A 21,849-nucleotide genomic window follows, 5' to 3' on the forward strand; every position below is an offset into this window, starting at 1 on the left:
ATGGAAAAGCTAACATCAGACACCATTGTACGCTGATAACGTTTGTGTCCAGGTTTCCTATAGGAATTGGATCATTTTCTAACATGACTTAGAGCAGTGGCACTCTCCTCTCCCACCAGCCCTAATTAAGAATTGAGGGAAGAAAATGGAGAGAAGGGAGGGGGAAGAAAAGAAGGTAATTGGTGGTGGCTGCCTCCCAACCCAGAGGCGCCGGTGTCTGGTTCTTGCTGTGTGGCCGAGTTCTACAGCTGCAGAGGGAACATTCCTGTCAGCACAGAGGTGACTGCAGGTAATCACAAAGGAGGTGCAGTGGCTGGCAGACAGACATCTTTAACGTTTAACATGTCATTCTCTCAAACAGTCCAAGCCTGATGCTCCTCCATAACAACAGGCTGTTTCCTTCCAGAGGTGCAGTGGTCTGGAGAAGACTGTGGAGGAATGAACCCGGTTCCCCTTTCTCCTCTAGGGCCCGGGTGAAGTTTCCTAATAACAGACAAAATATAAAAACAAGAGTTTAAATCTTAATTCCTAGTCATAGTCATGTGGACATTATTAAGTACACTACCGTTTTGAACGGTACAGTACATCTCCACGACAACATCTAGAATATGTATTATGTGAGATACAGAACTGTGTGAGGAGAGAGGTACAGCACAAGGTGTAATATAGTGAGTGTTATCCACATCAACCTGTAACACCGTAGACAGCATTCAGAAATAACTAGGCCCTGTGTGGAAAAACATACTGCATATATGTCATATATTCAACCCCTAAGGGGAGAGATAGCTACCAGATTGGACAATAGCAGCAGATATTCAGCCCCTAAGGGGATAGATAGCTACCAGATTGGACAATAGCAGCAGATATTCAGCCCCTAAGGGGGGAGAGATAGCTACCAGATTGGACAATAGCAGCAGATATTCAGCCCCTAAGGGGATAGATAGCTACCAGATTGGACAATAGCAGTAGATATTCAGCCCCTAAGGGGAGAGATAGCTACCAGATTGGACAATAACAGCAGATATTCAGCCCCTAAGGGGAGAGATAGCTACCAGATTGGACAATAGCAGCAGATATTCAGCCCCTAAGGGGAGAGATAGCTACCAGATTGGACAATAGCAGCAGATATTCAGCCCCTAAGGGGAGAGATAGCTACCAGATTGGACAATAGCAGCAGATATTCAGCCCCTAAGGGGATAGATAGCTACCAGATTGGACAATAGCAGCAGATATTCAGCCCCTAAGGGGAGAGATAGCTACCAGATTGGACAATAGCAGCAGATATTCAGCCCCTAAGGGGAGAGATAGCTACCAGATTGGACAATAGCAGCAGATATTCAGCCCCTAAGGGGAGAGATAGCTACCAGATTGGACAATAGCAGCAGCTATTCAAATGGTGCAGGAGAACACGTTTCCGAGCCTGGTTCCAGACTTGTTTGTGCTGTCTTGTCGTGACAATGAGCATAGGAGTTTGATCTAGGACCAGGCTACATGTTTCCAGCCTGGTACTTTCTCTCTGTCTGCTGTATAGTTAGTTGATCAGGGCCTAGCAGAAGTAGAGCTACAATACTCTGAGCAGCTAGCTAGCTGTCAGCAGGACAAGAGTGGCTGGCTATTAGGGCTGGACCATCAGGCTGCCAGCACCCTGATATATTTCTGTGTCGTAACTGAAGCACTCAAAATCTAACGCAGCTAGGAATTGTGAAACAAAGTGTGTGTGTGTGTGTGTGTGTGTAAATTGGGAGGGGGGGGATACATTTCAGTACAACTAAATGAGAGAGAAGATTAAAGAATCAAGTTATTTAAAAAAGTATAATCCTTCTGCAATTACATGCTCGGTGATTGGCTAAGTCAGGAAACAGTTGATTAAACTTTGTTGACTTATTACCTAAAGATTTGATAATGACTGAATTCATTTTAACTTGCTATTTTACATGTGACTGGATGATCAATTGACAAGTACAACTAAGTAAGACTACTGTAAATGGCTAGCATTGCAATTTATACTGAATGATGAGGTTAGAATTGGGTGAAGCAAAACTCTAAATACTTTTATTCTCAAAATATCTTGTGCCTCAATTTCACCACACACACACACACACACAGTGATTTCTCAGCACTGCCACACAGTAAGCCCCGTTCTGCTTGCGACTGTTCTGTTCCTAACCCCTGACCTCTCTCAGGGCCACCTATAAGCCAGTCAGACGCTGAGAAACTTGCTGATATAGATTTCATCCCAAATGCCACCTTGTTCTCTATATAGTGCAATACTTTTAACCAGAGCCCTATGCCTGGGTCAAAAGTAGTGCAGTACTGTATATAGGCAACAGGGTGGCATTTGGGACACAACCAAAGTAACCTTCCTGCTGGGGCTGTTTCTTCTGAGTTATTGTCAACTGCTATGCTGCTAATACACTCTCTCTCAATCTGTCCCATAGCAAGGAGGATAAGTGGTAGTGGTCTAATCTGAGGCAGGGGTGAGGTCAAAGGGGGAGAATTATTTGTGTATGTGTGTGTGTGCACCTATATAAAGGCACATACAGTATGTGGGCGGCGGACTAATAAATATTGAAGGTGATATCCAGATACAGAACAGTGCAGTAGATTATGATACCTTTAGTTTCGTCTAAAGGTTTAAATGAGGATGCAGAGTTGGGTTTTACAATATGCAACAGCTATGAAAAAATACTTTCCTTCTGTCCTCACCCCTCAGACAAGGCCAAATCATTACCTTCAACTTAATCATCCTTAATGTGAAAATGACACACTCAAAGCCACTGGATCAAATAGCCAGTAGAACTTGAGAACTTCCAACCCTCCGCCCCCACTCATTTCTGGAGGCCTTATTAATAATTGTCCCATCAATACTCAAGACTAAACCTTGAATACAGGAACCGTCAGAGTGTTTAATCCCTGGGGGTCTGTAACAAAATATGTCCTAATGAGCAGCATCACCTGTGTGTGTGTGTGTGTGTGTGTGTGTGTGTGTGTGTGTGTGTGTGTGTGTGTGTGTGTGTGTGTGTGTGTGTGTGTGTGTGTGTGTGTGTGTGTGTGTGTGTGTGTGTGTGTTGGTACAAAGCAGTGGCAAAATACTTGCTGTCCCGTTTCTTTGGGAGGATGAAGGAGGCCAGTGTCAAATTGAGATCAATATTAACATTACTGGCTAACAGTATAGAAGCGTTTCAGCTTTTCTTAACCAATAGAACCTGTCAGATCGAGAAGTCATACATTTGATTTTATCATTAGACCACTCAACGGGTCATTTAATAGTTGGCATCAGAATCATAATAAGAAAAATAATGCCATTAGTCATTCTAGTCATTCTATGGTCAAAATATTGAGTCTTACGTCAAGTAGTATGTTGCATAGGTTAGGCCTATATACTGGGCTTAAATCTATTTACATTCTGTAAAAACGACTAGCTGGGACATTCAGAGCGGACAGCTGTAAATGCCCTTACCCGCTAATAACTGACACTGGCGGCAGGGTAGCCTAGTGGTTAGAGCATTGGACTAATAACCGAAAGGTTACAAGTTCAAATCCCTGAGCTGACAAGGCACAAAATCTGTCATTCTGCCCCTGAACTGGCAGTTAACCCACTGTTCCTAGGCTGTCATTGAAAATAAGAATTTGTTCTTAACTGACATGCCTAGTAAAATAAAAAGGTCTGACCCACTAAAGGGTTGTCCAGTCAGAAAAGGTAGATGCTCAGACCCATAACTGTACTATATTGTCACCACACACACTCACTGAAAACCAGGTACCACAAAGTATTTTATGTGGTTCAATAAAAAATAAGAACAAATACAATCATGAGGATCCATGTTTACAATCATGAGATTAATTAATATACATCATGCAGAAGGCAATAGTATAACATGCAAACACTGTGCTATTCACACATACTAGTCACAGAGAGAGAAATAGCCAGCACAGGGCGATAAAGGTTTAGGGGTGTGTTGTTAAAGAACTAAAAAGAACCAAGCATAAGCAAACGGAATGATGCGGGGAGGGACCTACCTGAATTTGTCCAATAGAAACTCTCCTTTATGTTGCAAAGCATTTCCTGTTTACAACTGTTTGGACTAATAATTTCACCCTTGGCCTGGCTACAGACTTTCTGCAGCCTGGGCCAGTTCCAGGCATAAGTATCAAACAAAAACCTAATGACTTCAAAGTTAAACAAACCATATGCACATGGACGACTTTTAACAATTTCCACAGAAAATGTTACCAAAACACATTTACTTGAAGAATAGTGCAGATGCAAAATTTGGTAACAGAATGCTATTTGTGCCATCATTCTTTTACCAAACTTTGCATCTACCCTGTTCTTCAAGTAAATGTGTTTTTGTGAAATGTTCAATGGAAATTGTTAAGTCGTCTTTGTGCATAGAGTTGAATGGTTGAACTCTGCAATGATTGTTTTTTGTTTGGCATACACTTTAAAGTGAAAAATCAGTTACATTATGTTACAGTGGAATTGTCCTACTGGCCATGCGCTGGCACAAAACTTCGACAAATTCTAAGCCTAGAATGGTGCATCTGATGCTACACAAAAGCAGTAACATTACTGATAAATTAATAGTGCGTGGTTGCACTCAATAAACACACTTCTAGCAAAATAGCATGCAGGTTGGTCTAACACATAGCTACAAACAAGCAGCGCTAGCTAGTGATAGGATGATTGATACTGAAGCTTCGGCACTTCGATGCAGTTTTCAACCCGCTACTGATTCGACGCCACATCGAGATGCTTGTATCAATATCACGTGATGATGACGTTTGACGCATCGAACGTCACACTATCACTTTGAAACCACCTGAATTTAAGTTGAAAAAGAAAGTACCTAATAGATATTATATAACATAAGGTCAGGGGTTACAATTGTATAAACCTATGATAGACTTGTAAGAATACAGTGGGATTTTTTGTTATATACGTGTAGTGATGTCCAATGTTTTCTTTGTAGTTGTATTGTAATTTGAAATTGTATTTTAAAAAAAATCTAAATAAAAAACACTTTTACACCACCATCTGACAGGTGTCTAGATATTTTACCGTTTTAGCAGGTGGAAAGGTAGCTCAGGGCGTCGAATCACATGGTAGAAGACTCGATTCTGAAATTCTGAGATCCTGAAATCAACACTAGTGTTGAATATTGAGAGAGCCTATTTAGATCATTTCCCTCAATCAGTGATTGTACTTGAAACAACTCTAGTAGTTGTTATTGGTAATTATCAAATTATGGAGCCAAAGTTTTTGTTAATATGTCAAAGTAGCGTGAAAAAGTTTGATTCATACCCAAAGAAAAGTTGACAAGCAGTTATGTGATAAATGACCTACAAAGCTTTGTTTGATCACTCAGTCAGTGGATCCCGCTGTGCTTTTCAAAACGTTGACCTCTGCTGGACACCACTTACAGACGGAGTCTAGATATTCTTCTCCATTTCTCACCTGACAGATGTTTGTATAGCAGTGTCAAGTGATTCTCTTATCTTGTTAAGGCACAGAATTGAATCTCTAAAATCATTTTCTTTGAAACTCTGGCTACATTGTATTTCTAACTTGTTTCAATAAACATAGACTGTTCAGTTTTTAACTTAACATCCTAAATCTTGCAATGGAGCCACCATATTTTGTACGAATAGATAGATAGTTTCAAGGTAATGTTCCTATCTTCCTATTGTTCAAATAATTCATTTTTAGTGTAGACTATAGTCATCTTTTGTCTTCAGCATCCTAACATCCTAAACAATACCATGGATGCACAGTGAACCTGGAAGCAAAAATGGTAAATAAGATGTGGGATGCAAACGCCACATTCTATCTACATTTACCCTAGCGGTTAGAAAGGCGAGTAAGGAGTTGGAATCCCGGGTTCAAAAGGAAAAATATTGTGAGAAGTGAGCTGGCAACTAGAAAGTTGTGTGTAACTGACCAATAAAGTAATTTAATGCTCACAAATAAGCACAAACTTTTGATGAATGCAATGGGAAAACAAGTCTATATAAATGTCAAACATGTTTATATTTATTCCTGACCAGCAGATCTCACTAATTTGGCAAAATTTGGTGAAAGCCCCAAAGGGTTCAGAAAGCCTCCGGTGTCCTGTGTCGATCTGCTTGTCGTCGATACCTGGAGGTGGTCTTGAGGAGGACCGACCGGGCTCTCCTCCAGGTACGACGACAGTGGCAGACAAACATCTGGGCAGAAGGTATGCCGACCTCTTCTTCCTGCTCAGGGAAGAGCGGGGGCTGATACCCCAAGGAACACTCAAAAGGTGATAGGCTCATGGCAGAGCAGGGAGGTGTGTTGAGGGCATATTCGACCCACACAGGCTGCTGGCTCCAGGTGGTGGGGTTGGCGGAGACCAGGCAGTACAGAGTAGTCTCTAGGTCCTGGTTGGCTCACTCCAACTGGCCGTTGGACTGGGATGGAACCCGGAGGACAGGCTGGCCGACGATCCATTGAGGGTGCAGAACGCCTCCAGAACTGGGACGAGAACTGAGGACCCCAGTCGGAGACCATGTCTACTGGGAGTCCATGGATCTGGAAGACGTGCTGCACCATGAGCTGGGCCATCTCTTTGGCAGAGGGTAGTTTGGGTGTGACACCAGGGATGGTGAGGGACAGGCAGAGGTTGGAGGAGACCAGCCAGAGCTTGCCTAGGAGTCTTGTTCTGCGCACGGACTGTGCAAGGGGCGATGAATGCGGACATGTCAGGGACAATGGTAGGCCACCAAAAGCGTTGTCGCACAAAAGCCAGGGTCCGAGTCCGGGTGGCAGGCAAGCCTGGAGGAGTGGGCCCACTCCAGGACCGCGGAGCAGATGGTGTCAAGAACAAAGATCCGGTTATCAGGCCCCCCTCCCCGGGGAACGCCTGGGAATGCTGCACCTCATGGACCTGCTTTGCTTCCCTATTCCCCAGCTGTCGCCAGGCACGAAGTGGAAAGGCTGGCCTCGGGTTCTTGGGTAGTAGTCATTGGGCTATAGCGGCGTGACAGCGCATCCGGCTTGACATTCTTAGGTCCCGGCCGTTAAGAGAGGGAGAAGTTGAACCGTGTGAACAGCAGGGCCCATCTTGCTTGCCTGGAATTGAGGCGCTTGGCGGTGCGGAGATGCTCCAGGTTCTTGTGGTTGGTCCACATGATGAACGGATGTTCCACCCCCTCCAGCCAGTGCCTCCTGTCATGTCTTGTTATGTCTGTTCCTGTCCTTTCTCTTCATTCTCTCTCTCTGCTGGTCTTTTTAGGTTACCTTCTCTGTCTCTCATTCCTCAGCTGTTCTACATCTGCCCTAACTAGCTCTTTCACTCTTCCCCACCTGTTCTCTCTTCCCCCTCTGATTAGGTCTCTATTTCTCTCTCTGTTCCTGCTACTTTCAGTGTCTGATTCTTGTTTGTGTTTTTTGATGCCAGAAGCAAGCTGTCGTCTCGTTTGCTTCCACCTTGTCCTGTCCTGTCGGAGTCTGCCTGGCAGGAGCATCCTGCACTATACTAACGTTCTTTTTGTTCCGCTGACAACGTTGGAAGAGGATTTATGCCATTCCTGTATTTTCATTAAAGAACTCTGTTTTCTGTTAAAACCGCTTTTGGGTCTTCACTCAAGTTCATAACAGAAGAATCAGACCAAGAATGGACCTAGCGGCTCCGGACCCTTTTCACTCCGCCGTCGAGATCCAGGGAGCGATGCTAGGCAGACACGAGGAGGAATTGTCTGCTGCTCAACATGCCGTTGAGACCCTGGCCGTCCAAGTCTCCGACCTCACAAGACGGGTTCACCAACTCCACCTCGATCCACCGCCCACTTCCAGGGTTTCCGAGTCTCCGGAGCCCAGGATCAACAACCCGCCGTGTTACTCTGGGGAGCCCACTGAGTGCCGCTCATTCCTCACTCAGTGTGATGTGGTGTTCTCTCTCCAGCCCAACACTTACTCCAGGAGCGCAGCCCGCATCGCCTACGTCATTTCTCTCCTTACCGGACGGGCGCGTGAGTGGGGCACGGCAGTCTGGGAGGCGAGGGCTGAGTGTATTAACCAGTATCAGGACTTTAAGGAGGAGATGATACGGGTTTTTGACCGTTCTGTTTTTGGCGAGGAGGCTTCCAGGGCCCTGTCTTCCCTATGTCAGGGGAATAGATCCATAACGGATTATTCTATTGAGTTTCGCACTCTCGCTGCCTCTAGTGACTGGAACGAGCCGGCTTTGCTCGCTCGTTTTCTGGAGGGTCTCCACGTCGAGGTTAAGGATGAGATCCTCTCCCGGGAGGTTCCTTCCAGTCTGGACTCCTTAATAGCTCTCGCTATTCGCATAGAGCGACGGTTTGATCTTCGTCGCCGAGCTCGTGGAAGGGAGCTCACGTTCTCCGTTGCTCCCCTCTCCACATCACTGCCACCTGCCGCATCACTGCCACCCTCCTCCGCCGGCTCGGATGCTGAGCCTATGCAGCTGGGGGTATTCGCATCTCGGCCAAGGAGAGGGAACGGAGAATCACCAATCGCCTCTGTCTCTACTGCGGCTCCGCTGGTCATTTTGTCACCTCATGTCCAGTAAAAGCCAGAGCTCATCAGTAAGAGGAGGGCTACTGGTGAGCGCAACTACTCAGGCCTCTCCTTCTGGATCACGCACTACCTTTCCGGTCCATCTCCGCTGGCCCGGTTCATCTGCTTCCTGCAGTGCCTTGATAGACTCTGGGGCGGAGGGCTGTTTTATGGACGAGACCTGGGCTCGGGAACATGACATTCCTCTCAGACAGTTAGGGGAGCCCAGGGCCTTGTTCGCTTTAGATGGTAGTTCTCTCCCCAAGATTCAGCGTGAGACGCTGCCTTTAACCCTCACTGTCTCTGGTAATCATAGCGAAACCATTTCTTTTTTAATTTTTCGTTCACCTTTTACACCTGTTGTTTTGGGTCATCCCTGGCTAGTGCGCCATAACCCTTCTATTAATTGGTCTAGTAATACTATCCTATCCTGGAATGTTTCTTGTCATGTAACCTGTTTAATGTCTGCTATCCCTCCTGTTTCCTCTGTCTCTTCTTCACAGGAGGAGCCTGGCGATTTGACAGGGGTGCCGGAGGAGTATCACGATCTGCGCACGGTGTTCAGTCGTTCCAAGGCCACTTCTCTCCCTCCACACCGGTCGTATGACTGTAGTATTGATCTCCTTCCGGGAACTACTCCCCCGGGGTAGATTATACTCTCTGTCGGCTCCCGAACGTAAGGCTCTCGAGGATTATTTGTCGGTTTCGCTCGACGCCGGTACCATAGTCTCCTCCTCCTCCCCCGCCGGAGCGGGGTTTTTTTTGTTCAGAAGAAGGACGGGTCCCTGCGCCCATGCGTGGATTATCGAGGGCTGAATGACATAACAGTTAAGAATCGTTATCCGCTTCCTCTTATGTCTTCAGCCTTCGAGATCCTGCAGGGAGCCAGGTTTTTCACCAAATTGGACCTTCGTAACGCCTACCATCTCGTGCGCATCAGGGAGGGGGACGAGTGGAAGACGGCGTTTAACACTCCGTTAGGGCACTTTGAATACCGGGTTCTTCCTTTCGGCCTCGTTAACGCTCCAGCTGTCTTTCAGGCACTAGTTAACGACGTCCTGAGAGACATGCTGAACATTTTTGTTTTCGTTTACATGGACGATATCCTGATTTTTTCACCGTCTCTCTCGATTCATGTTCAGCACGTGCGACGCGTCCTCCAGCGCCTTTTGGAGAACTGTCTTTATGTGAAGGCTGAGAAGTGCACTTTTCATGCCGCCTCTGTCCCTTTTCTCGGTTCCGTTATTTCCGCTGAGGGCATTAAGATGGATCCCGCTAAGGTCCAGGCTGTCATTGATTGGCCCGTTCCTAAGTCACGCGTCGAGCTGCAGCGCTTTCTGGGCTTCGCTAATTTCTACCGTCGTTTCATCCGTAATTTCGGTCAGGTGGCAGCTCCTCTCACAGCCCTTACTTCTGTTAAGACGTGCTTTAAGTGGTCCGTTTCCGCCCAGGGAGCTTTTGATCTTCTTAAGAATCGTTTTACATCCGCACCTATTCTTGTTACACCTGACATCTCTAGACAGTTTGTTGTTGAGGTTGACGCGTCAGAGGTGGGCGTGGGAGCCATTCTTTCTCAGCGCTCTCTCTCTGACGGCAAGGTCCATCCTTGCGCGTTTTTCTCTCATCGCTTATCGCCGTCAGAACGTAACTATGATGTTGGTAATCGCGAACTGCTCGCCATCCGCTTAGCCCTAGGCGAATGGCGACAGTGGTTGGAGGGGGCGACCGTTCCTTTTGTCGTTTGGACTGACCATAGGAACCTTGAGTACATCCGTTCAGCCAAACGACTTAATGCGCGTCAGGCTCGTTGGGCTCTGTTTTTCGCTCGTTTCGAGTTTGTTATTTCTTATCGTCCGGGCTCAAAAACACCAAACCTGATGCTTTATCTCGTCTCTTCAGTTCTTCTGAGGTCTCCACCGACCCCGATGGGATTCTCCCTGAGGGGCGTGTTGTCGGGTTGACTGTCTGGGGAATTGAGAGGCAGGTAAAGCAAGCACTCGCTCACACTCCGTCGCCGCGAGCTTGTCCTAGGAACCTTCTGTTCGTTCCCGTTCCTACTCGTCCGGCCGTTCTTCAGTGGGCCCACTCTGCCAAGTTAGCCGGCCACCCCGGCGTTCGGGGTACGCTCGCTTCCATTCGCCAGCGTTTCTGGTGGCCCACTCGGGAACGTGACGCGCGTCGATTTGTCGCCGCTTGTTCGGTCTGCGCGCAGACTAAATCTGGGAACTCTCCTCCTGCCGGCCGTCTCAGACCGCTTCCCATAACCTCTCGACCGTGGTCTCACATCGCTTTAGATTTTATCACCGGACTGCCTTCATCAGCGGGGAAGACAGTTATTCTTACGGTTGTCGATAGATTCTCTAAGGCGGCTCATTTCATTCCTCTCGATAAGCTCCCTTCTGCTAAGGAGACGGCTCAGATCATTATCGAGAATGTTTTCCGAATTCATGGCCTTCCGTCTGACGTCGTTTCCGACAGAGGTCCGCAGTTCACGTCTCAATTTTGGAGGGAGTTTTGCCGTTTGATTGGGGCTTCCGTCAGTCTCTCGTCCGGCTTTCATCCCCAGTCTAACGGTCAAGCCGAACGGGCCAATCAGACTGTTGGTCGCATTTTACGCAGTCTTTCTTTTCGTAACCCTGCGTCTTGGTCAGAACAGCTCCCCTGGGCAGAGTACGCCCACAACTCGCTTCCCTCGTCTGCTACCGGTCTATCCCCTTTTCAGTGTAGCCTCGGGTACCAGCCTCCGCTGTTCTCATCTCAGCTCGCCGAGTCCTGCGTCCCCTCCGCTCAGGCTTTTGTCCAGCGTTGCGAGCGCACCTGGAAGGGGGTCAGGTCGGCACTTTGCCGTAATAGGGCGCAGACTGTGAGGGCCGCTAATAAGCGTAGGACCAAGAGTCCTAGATATTGTTGCGGTCAGAGAGTATGGCTCTCCACTCAGAACCTTCCCCTTAAGACAGCTTCTCGCAAGTTGGCCCCGCGGTTCATTGGTCCGTTCCGTATTTCCCAGGTCATTAATCCTGTCGCAGTGCGACTTCTTCTCCCGCGCTATCTTCGTCGCGTTCACCCGGTCTTCCATGTCTCCTGTGTTAAGCCCGTTCTTCGCGCCCCCGCTCGTCCCTCCCCCCCCATCCTTGTCGAGGGCGCACCCATCTACAGGGTTCGTAAGATTTTGGACATGCGCCCTCGGGGCCGTGGTCATCAGTACCTAGTGGATTGGGAGGGGTACGGTCCTGAGGAGAGGAGTTGGGTTCCCTCTCGGGATGTGCTGGACCGTTCGCTGATCGATGATTTCCTCCGTTGCCGCCAGGTTTCCTCCTCGAGTGCGCCAGGAGGCCCTCGGTGAGTGGGGGGGGGGTACTGTCATGTCTTGTTATGTCTGTTCCTGTCCTTTCTCTTCATTCTCTCTCTCTGCTGGTCTTTTTAGGTTACCTTCTCTGTCTCTCATTCCTCAGCTGTTCTACATCTGCCCTAACTAGCTCTTTCACTCTTCCCCACCTGTTCTCTCTTCCCCCTCTGATTAGGTCTCTATTTCTCTCTCTGTTCCTGCTACTTTCAGTGTCTGATTCTTGTTTGTGTTTTTTGATGCCAGAAGCAAGCTGTCGTCTCGTTTGCTTCCACCTTGTCCTGTCCTGTCGGAGTCTGCCTGGCAGGAGCATCCTGCACTATACTAACGTTCTTTTTGTTCCGCTGACAACGTTGGAAGAGGATTTATGCCATTCCTGTATTTTCATTAAAGAACTCTGTTTTCTGTTAAAACCGCTTTTGGGTCTTCACTCAAGTTCATAACACCTCCATTCCTCCAACGCCATCTTCACAGCGAGAAGCTCACGATTCCCCATGTCATAGTTCTCCGTGACATTGAGGAGATGGGAGAAGAAGGTGCAGGGATGTAGCTTGAGGTCCAAGGCAGAACGCTGGGACAGAACCGCCCTACTCCAACATCCGAAGCATCGGCCTCCACCACGAACTGATGGGATGGGTCAGGATGAACCAAGATGGGAGCTGTGGTGAAGCGATGTCTGAGGTCCCAGAATGCCCTGTCAGCAGCTGGAGATCACGTGAACGGAACCTTGAGCGAGGTGAATGCTGACAGAGGGGAAGCCAGGGTGGATTAGTCCCGGATAAAGCGGTGGTAGAAGTTGGCAAATCCCAGGAAACGTTGCAGTTGCACCCTGGAAGTAGGCTGTGGCCAATCCACCACCGCTCTCACCTTTCCGGGATCCATTTGTACACTCCCTGCAGCGATGATGTACCCCAGAAAAGGAATGGTGGAGTGATGGAACTTCCACTTCTCTGCTTTTACAAACAGCTGGTTCTCCGGGAGGCGTTGGAGAACTTGTCGACGTGAAGAAGATGAGGATATCATCGAGATAGACAAAGACAAACCAGTTCAACATGTCGCAGAGAACATCATTGACCAGAGCCTGGAACACAGCAGGGGCGTAAGGCCAAATGGTAGGCGTTCCATAGATCCAGCCTGGAAAACACGGTGGACCTCTGGAGCGGCTTGAAGGCTGAGGAGATGAGGGGTAGCGGGTAGGGGTTCTTCACTGTTATGTCGTTGAGACCCCGGTAGTCAATGCATGGGCGCAGTGTCTTGTCCTTCTCCACAAGAAGAACCCTGCGCCAGCGGGAGAGGAAGAAGGACGGATGAATCCTACAGCTAGGGAGTTCCCAATGTAGGTCTCCATCGCCTTGGTCTCTGGTCCCGACAGAGAGTACAGTCATTCCCGGGGTGGAGTAGTGCTAGGAAGAAGGTCAATCCCGCAGTTATATGGTCAGTGCGGCAGAAGCGAAGTGGCCTGGGACTTGTTGAACACCTCCCGGAGGTCCTGGTATTCTGCAGGAATGGCGGAGAGGTCTGGGGACTTCAGGCAATGGGTGTTCCAGAACAGGCTCCAGCCTATGATGGCACCAGTAGATCAGTTAATGAGGGGATTGTGTCGCTGGAGCCAGGAGAATCCCAATACCACAGGAATCTGAGGAGATGGGCTGACTTAATGAGCAGGAACTGGATAGCCTCACTGTGGTTCCCTGACACACATAGGTTGATGGGAGTGGTGTTGAGGGTGACCTGGCCTATAGAGCGCCCGTCCAGCACTCTAACGTCCATGGGAATGGAAAGGGGCTGAGTGGGGATGCCCAGATCAGAAGCAAGGGTAGAGTCCAAAAAGCTCTCATCGGCCCCAGAGTTGATGAGGACCCAGAGAGATTTCGACTGGTTTCCCCACAGCAGAATGGCATGAAACAGAGTGTGAGTCAGGGAAGCAGAAAAGTTATCCATATGGCCCACCAGAGTACTCGCTGCTACCGGTGAGCCTGGTCTTTTAACGGACAAGGGGACACAACATGACCACGAGTCACGCAATACAGGCAACACTTAGTGTTGAGCCTTTATAGCCGTTCCTCTGGAGACAACCCAGCTCTGACTCGTTGCATAGGCTCTGGAAACGGTGACTCGCCAGTCTTCGGCGACTCTCGGGGAACCTTGGGTAGCCTCTCATTCTCTTGGCAACGGGGCCATAAGGGGACTTCAGGGATGCCTCGGAGGAATCCTTGGACGGGCGAGAGAAATCAAATCTCCTCTCCCTGTCGGTCCCGTAGTCGCCCATCGATCCTGATGGTCAAGGCGATGAGGGAATCGAGATCCATCGGTAATTCCCGGGCTGCAAGCTCGTCCTTGACCTCCTCCGAGACTCTGTGTAGGAACATGTCGAACAGCGCTTCCTGGTTCCAGGCACTCTCAGCTGCCAACGTGCGGAAATCCACTGCTTAGTCTGCCACACTGCAGGAGTCCTGCCAAAGCTGGAGTAGCTTCCGGGCTGCCTCTCTCCCGGAAAATGAGGCATCCAACACCTTTTTACCTCTCCCACAAACTCCTCCAGACATCCGCATATGACGGGCTGTTGATCTCATACAACTGTAGCCCAGGCGAGCGCCATCCCGGACATCAGCGTGATAAGGTACACTATCTTAGAGCGGTTGGAGGGGAAGGAGGAAGGCTGAAGCTCGAAGATGAGGGCACACTGAGCTAGAAATGCCCGACAGGTGCCCGGCTCTCCATTGAAGCGTTCTGGGGGAGGTAAGCAGGGCTCCTGGGAAAGTGGAGTGACCGGTGAGGCGGCGCTGCTAACTGTCGAGTTACTGAGGGGCTGTGAGGGTAGCGTCGTAGTAGGCTGCCTCCCAGCCAACCCGTGGAATTGCTCCAACAAGATGTCCAACACCCGGTCATGTTGTGGACCCCCTCCATAATGCCACGAAGCAATTCCTCGTGCCTACCAATGATGGCTCCTTGGGAGGAGACGGCATTGCGCAGCTGGTCCGAGTCTGCTGGGTCAGTCATCACCAGTTAAGACCCAGAGGCAGACAACGTCCGAAGTAACAACAGTTTATTAATCTAACAGGGGCAGGCAATAGGAAGGTCAAGGTCAGGCAGAGGTCACTAATCCAGATAGGTGGGGCAAAGGTTCAGGTAGAGGTCACTAATCCAGATAGGTGGGGCAAAGGTTCAGGACAGCAGGCAGGCTCAGGACAGACAGAATGGTCAACACCGGGAAAATGAGGAAACAGGAACAATCGAGAGACAGGAGCAGAGGGAAAACCGATGGTAGGCTTGACGAAACAAAACAACCTGGCAACAGACAAACAGAAAACACAGGTATAAATACACAGAGGATAATGGGGAAGATGGGCGACACCTGGGTGTAGGTAGGCCTGCTACTAGCCTTTCTGTATAGCACTTTGTGAGAATTGAGTAGGGGCTCCCGAGTGGCGCAGCAGTCTAAGGCTCTGCATCTCAATACTAGAGGCGTCACTAAAGACCCTGGTTCAAATCCAGGCTTTATCACAACTGGCTGTGATTGGGAGTCCCAAAGGGAGGTGGAAAATTGGCCCAGTGTTGTTGGGGTAGGAAGTCATTGTAAATAATACTTTGTTCTTAACTGACTTGCCTGGTTAAATAAAAAAACATCTGCTGATGTAAAAAGGGCTTCATAAATACATTTGATTGACAGTTGAGAACCAGGCTCAGAGGTATGGAAACCCAACATACCCCTGATAATATTCCCAGCACTTACATGCCAATGGATGCACAATATGTTAAAATAGTAAACAAGTAGAAATCAGCTGAGCAAACAACAACTCTCTGGACAATAGAACTACACTCTAACCAGGAGTAGAAGCTGACAGTGTCCAGCAGCCATGCTACAAATTCTTCATCTTTGGAATTAACGCTCATGCTCCGGCACCCTGTACTGGAGTGTAAGGCCAGTCATGGCCTACCTACATTCAAATCTCTTCATTAGTCCTGTTCCTCTAAGAAAGTAAAATAGAGCCCTTCCCTCCCCCTTCCTCCTCTCTCTACACCACCCAAACCCCTATGTCACCCATCCTCTCAGACCCTTTCACAAAATATCTCTCTATCTACATCATATAGTTCACAAAATATCAACACATGCTCCACCATTTCCTCCCCTGAACACTCATCACACAGATCTGGTTCATGTCTCCCTATCATCCACAAAGTGGCATTCAAACTGTGTGCCCAAACTGTAGTCTACTCCACACAACTTTCTCTCTCAGACATCCCATACTCCCCACCTCTTTCTTAACTCTCCGGTGCACACAATAAAATTGCCACCCCTTACTACTAGCTTCCCTCTCCCTTTGCCAAGGATCGAGCCCTTTTGCCCAGATCAAGGACTTGACTTCCCCGCTGCTCAGGGGGACCTGAATATCTACCCCTTCTCTCCTCACAGCACTCTTAGCCACCAGATCAGCCTTCTCATTGCCCTCCACACCCACACGGGCAGAAATCCAGCAGAAACAGCACCATCATCTCAACAAACAATTCTCCCCTATCCGACCTGCCCATCTTCACACTACTCAACACTGCTCAACACTACACTACTCAACACTACTCAACACTTATCTATATCTCTCCACACACCGTCTCATATCCTCACCCCATTCTCTCCTGCCCTCAATCTTGTCCACATCTACACTTGGTTTCAGAAACAGCCTCAGTGGAACGTTCCCCAATGCAATTGCCGGCCCTATCTCTCTGTCCCCCAATCTATATTCTACCACCTTCTGCCCGATTGTCCACCCATACGCCCTCTGCTTACCCACTCCTTGCTCCCAGCATTCCCCAGTTGCCGTGGATGCAGGATGTCCTTCTGAACTCCCTTTCAACCTCGCCCAGTACGCTAGTGCAAGCTTGTCCTGCCTTATCCTCAGCGGCAGTTCCCCACAATCCACCTGTAATGCCTCAACATGTGTCGTCCTGAAGGCGCACAATCTCAGGGCCCTTGAATGTATCATGTCCAGGCGCTGTAGTGCCGTTTTGGCTGCCGGTCCATTTCAAAAGCACCCATAATCCAAAGATGACCTGATCAATGCCTGGTACATATATAAAGTGTTTGTCTATCTGACCCCCATGCATGTCCTGCCACTGCCCTCATGAGGTTCAACACCTTCCTACACGTAATTTCAACATGTCTCTTCCACATAAGCTTCTCATCAGACCATATACCTAAATACTTAAACTCAGTCAACCTACCTATATCCTTACCGTATATGTGCAGCCTAACAAATTTAACCTTCCTCCTAGGACAGTGGTTCCCTACCAGGGGTACTACTGTAGGACACAAGAGGGTACTTGGACTATCCACAGGGGGTACTTGAGAAGACTTATGAGACCATAGGCCTACTGGTAAAATGTACATGAGTAGGTACTTCAGGAGTACTTCGGGCAGAGCAAAATTCAGTTGGTGGTACAGTAACCAAAAAACGTTGTGAAACACTGTCCTAGAATACACCTTAAAGCAGGACTTGGCCACAGAAATCCTAAACCCCCATGTTAAAAACAAATCTTCCACATTAGAAATTGGCAGAGGTGTGAAAGGTGATTGAGGTGGAAGAGAAACTAGGGTAGTTCAGTTGAGAGGGCTGGCTTTTTTAACATGAACTTTCTCCAGCAATAGCTTGTTCAATATTCATGTTCTTCAACTGCTTCATTGTGCTCTAAAAGACAAGCTTTGACGTTTACATGCACACTATTCATTCAATATTAAACTGATTATGGCAATAGGCAGATTACTCAATGGTCAAGTAAACACCTTACTCTGCTTATCTTAATCGGCAAAGGTCAAAATTGGAGTAACGATTAAAACACCTGGTTTTCTGAGCAATCTTTTGAATTATTAGGACATGTAAACACCTTAATCGGCTTTCCAGCATTGTATTTGATTTACCCATGTGCCAGCACCAACCGAACAAGCCTCCCTCTTTATCGCAAGTGAAGTGTGTTCGGAACAACTGATTGTAATGCGTTTTAGAAGTAATTTTCACATACAAACATAACATGTCAGAACTCAGAATCAAATATGCTTCCCAAAACATGGTCGATGTGGTAGAGCGTTTATTTTGATTGGCGATTCTCTGCATTTATCAGGGTGCCATCAGGTTGCCTGATTTCAGAGTGTTCCATCTAAACAGGATTATTAGGGAACTTGTTCTTCTTGCAAAGCATGTAAACATTTTAATCAAACTATTATATTAACCTGACTATCCACAATAATTGCATGTGACTGTTACATGACTGAAAGTGGGGGTGCAACTCAATATTATAGTGAATATTGAGGATCATGTTACTATATTTTGGAATGTGTTGAATGTATTTTATATGTTGTACCTGCCAGAGTGGCTTGTTGAATGAATTGTATTTGCCGTAACATCAAATCAAATCAAATTTTATTTGACACTTGCCGAATACAAACGATGTAGACCTTACAGTGAAATGCTTACTTACAAGCCCTTAACCAACAATGCAGTTTTAAGAAAAATAAGTGTTAAGTCAAAAATAGATAAGTACAAAATTGTAAAATTAAAGTAACTATATATAATCATTAACCTGTTGATGCTCTGGGGGCGCTATTTCATTTTTGGATGAAAAACGTTCCCGTTTTAAACAAGATATTTTGTCACAAATAGATGCTCGACTATGCATATAATTGATAGCTTTCGAAAGAAAACACTTTGACGTGTCCAGAACTACCAAGATATTTTCTGTGCGTGCCCTAGAACGTGAGCTTCAGGCAAAACGAAGATGAGACGGCATCCAGGAAATGAGCAGGATTTTTGAGGCTCTGTTTTCCATTGTCTCCTTATATGGCTGTGAATGCGAGAGGAATGAGCCTGCCCTTTCTGTCGTTTCCCCAAGGTGTCTGCAGCATTGTGACGTATTTGTAGGCAGATCATTGGAAGATTGACCATCAGAGACCACATTTACCAGGTGTCCGCCCGGTGTCCTGCGCCGAAATTGGTGCGCAAAAGCCAGCTGCCAGTATTTTTCCATGGGATACAGAGAGGAAAGCAAGCTTCCACGAACTGCATATCAATGAAGAGATATGTGAAAAAACACCTTGAGGATTGATTCCAAACAACGTTTGCCATGTTTCGGTCGATATTATGTAGTTAATTTGGAAAAAGTTTTACGTTGTAGGTGACTGAATTTTCGGTTCGTTTCGGTAGCCAGACGCAATGTAGAAAATGGAACGATTTCTCTTACACACAGACGCTTTCAGGAAAAACTGCGCATTTGGTATGTAACTGAGAGTCTCCTCATTGAAAACATCAGAAGCTCTTCAAAGGTAAATGGTTTTATTTATTTGGTTATCTGGTTTTTGTGAAAATGTTGCGTGCTAAATGCTACTCAAAATGCTATGCTAGCTTTGCATACTCTTACACAAATTAGTCAATTTCTATGGTTCTAAAGCATATTTTGAAAATCTGAGATGACAGTGTTGTTAAGAAAAGGCTAAGCTTGAGAGCAGACGCATTATTTTCATTTTATTTGCGATTTTCAGAAATCGTTAACGTTGCGTTATGCTAATGAGCCTGAGGCTTTAGTCACGTTCCCGGATCCGGGATGGGGAGTTCCAAGAGGTTAAAGAGCAGCAGTAAAATAAATGTAGCGAGCCTATATACATGGGGTACCCGTACAGAATCAATGTGCGGGGGCAATCGAGGTAAGTGAGGTAATATGTACATGTAGGTAGAGTTAAAGTGACTATGCATAGATAATAAACAGAGAGTAGCAGCAGCGTAAAAGGGAGGGTGGCAATGCAAATAGTCTGAGTAGCCATTTGATGAGCTGTTTAGGAGTCTTGTGGCTTGGGGTATTAGCTTTTAAAAAGCCTTTTGGACCTGGAGTTGGCGCTCCGATACCACTTGCCGTGCAGTAACAGAGAGAACAGTCTATGACTAGGGTGGCTGGAGTCTTTGACAATTTTAGGGCTTTCCTCTGCCTGGTATAGCCACCCAAGTTACCTTAGCATCCTTGGGCAGAGAGACTATGGTGGTCTGTTTGAAACATGTTAGTATTACCGACTCAGTCAGGGACAGGTTGAAAATGTCAGTGAAGACACTTGCCAGTTGGTCAGTGCATGCTTGGAGTACACGTCCTGGTAATCCATCTGTCCCTCCAACCTTGAGAATGTTGACCTATTTAAGGTCTTACTCACATTGGCTACGGAGAGTGTGGTTACACAGTCGTCCGGAACAGCTGATGCTCTCACGCATGTTTCAGTGTTGCTTGCCACGAAGCGAGCATAGAAGTAATTTATCTCATCTGGTAGGCTCGTGTCACTGGGCAGCTCGCGGCTGTGCTTCCCTTTGTAGTCTGTTATAGTTTGCAAGCCCTGCCACATCCGATGAGTGCCGGAGCCAGTGCAGTACGATTCAATCTTAATCCTGTATTTGACGCTTTGCCTGTATAACAACACAGGGCGAGACCCAGATTCGGACACCGGAGGCAGATGGTTCAAGTCTCTGATATTTATTGAAAAAAAGGGGCAGGTCGGGAAAAGGCAGAAGTTCATAAACCAGGTCAGAGTCCAGAAGATACAGGGCGGCAGGCAGACTCAAAGTCAAGGGAGGCTGAATGGTTAGGCAGGCAGGTACAGTGTCAGGGTAGGCAAAGGGTCAGTACGGAAAAACACGCTGGTTGACTTGACAAGACGAACTGGCAACAGACAGAAGACACTGGTATAAATACACAGGGTATAATGGGAACAAATGGGAGACACCTGGTGTGGGGTGGAGACAAGCACAAGACAGGTGAAACAGATCAGGGTGTGACTGTACCCCCCCTCCAGGCGCATACCTGGTTGACCGGGGTGTTGGGTGTGAGGGCCGGGTCCAAGATGTCTTTAGCGGGGACCCAGCACCTCTCCTCCGAGCCATAACCCTGGAAACTCCTGCCCGGTGTTCAAACCCTCAGGAGGCGCTCGCTTGTGTTTCAGACATAAGGAAGTGGATGGCGGGCAAACATTCTACTTTTAAACTCGGACAAAACAGAGATGCTTGTTCTAGGTCCCAAGAAACCAAGAGATCTTCTGTTGTATCTGACAATTAATCTTGATGGTTGTACAGTTGTCTCAAATAAAACTGTGAAGGACCTCTGCGTTACTCTGGACTCTGATCTCTCTTTTGATGAACTTATCAAGACTGTTTCAAGGAGAGTTTTTTCCATCTAAGTAACATAGCAAAAATCAAACTTTCTGTCCAAAAATGATACAGAACAATGTATCCATGCTTTTGACACTTCTAGATTAGACTATTAGATTAGATTATTTCCCGGCTACCAGGATAAAGCACTAAATAAACTTCAGTTAGTGCTAAATACGGCTGCTAGAATTCTGACTAGAACCAAAACATTTGATCATATTACTCCAGTGCTAGCCTCTCTACACTGGCTTCCTGTTAAGGCAAGGGCTGATTTCAAGGTTTTACTGCTAACCTACAAAGCATTACATGGGCTTGGTCCTACTTATCTTTCCGATTTGATCCTGCCGTGAATACCTACACGCACGCTACAGTCACAAGACGCAGGCCTCCTTACTGTCCCTAGAATTTCTAAGCAAATAGCTGGAGGCTATAGCTTCTATAGAGCTCCATTTTTATGGAATGGCCTGCCTGTCCATGTGAGTGATGCAGACTCCATCTCAACCTTTAAGTCTTTATTGAAGACTCATCTCTTCGGTAGGTCCTATGATTGAGTGTAGTCTGGCCAAGGAGTGTGAAGGTGAATGGAAAGGCACTAGAGCGACGAATCGCCCTTGCTGTCTCTCCCTGGCCGGTTCCCCTCTCTCCACTGGGATTCTCTGCCTCTAACCCTACTACGGGGACTGTTACAAACAGTATTTGTAACAGACATGACCTTTAGCAGGTTTGTTGGCAGTTAATATTGGAGATACTAATAATACTGGCTTACAGTGCTCTTCCATGCCACCCCTAGGAGGGGT

This window comes from Oncorhynchus masou, chromosome 12 (assembly GCF_036934945.1).
Source record: "Oncorhynchus masou masou isolate Uvic2021 chromosome 12, UVic_Omas_1.1, whole genome shotgun sequence".
Classification (NCBI taxonomy): domain Eukaryota; kingdom Metazoa; phylum Chordata; class Actinopteri; order Salmoniformes; family Salmonidae; genus Oncorhynchus; species Oncorhynchus masou.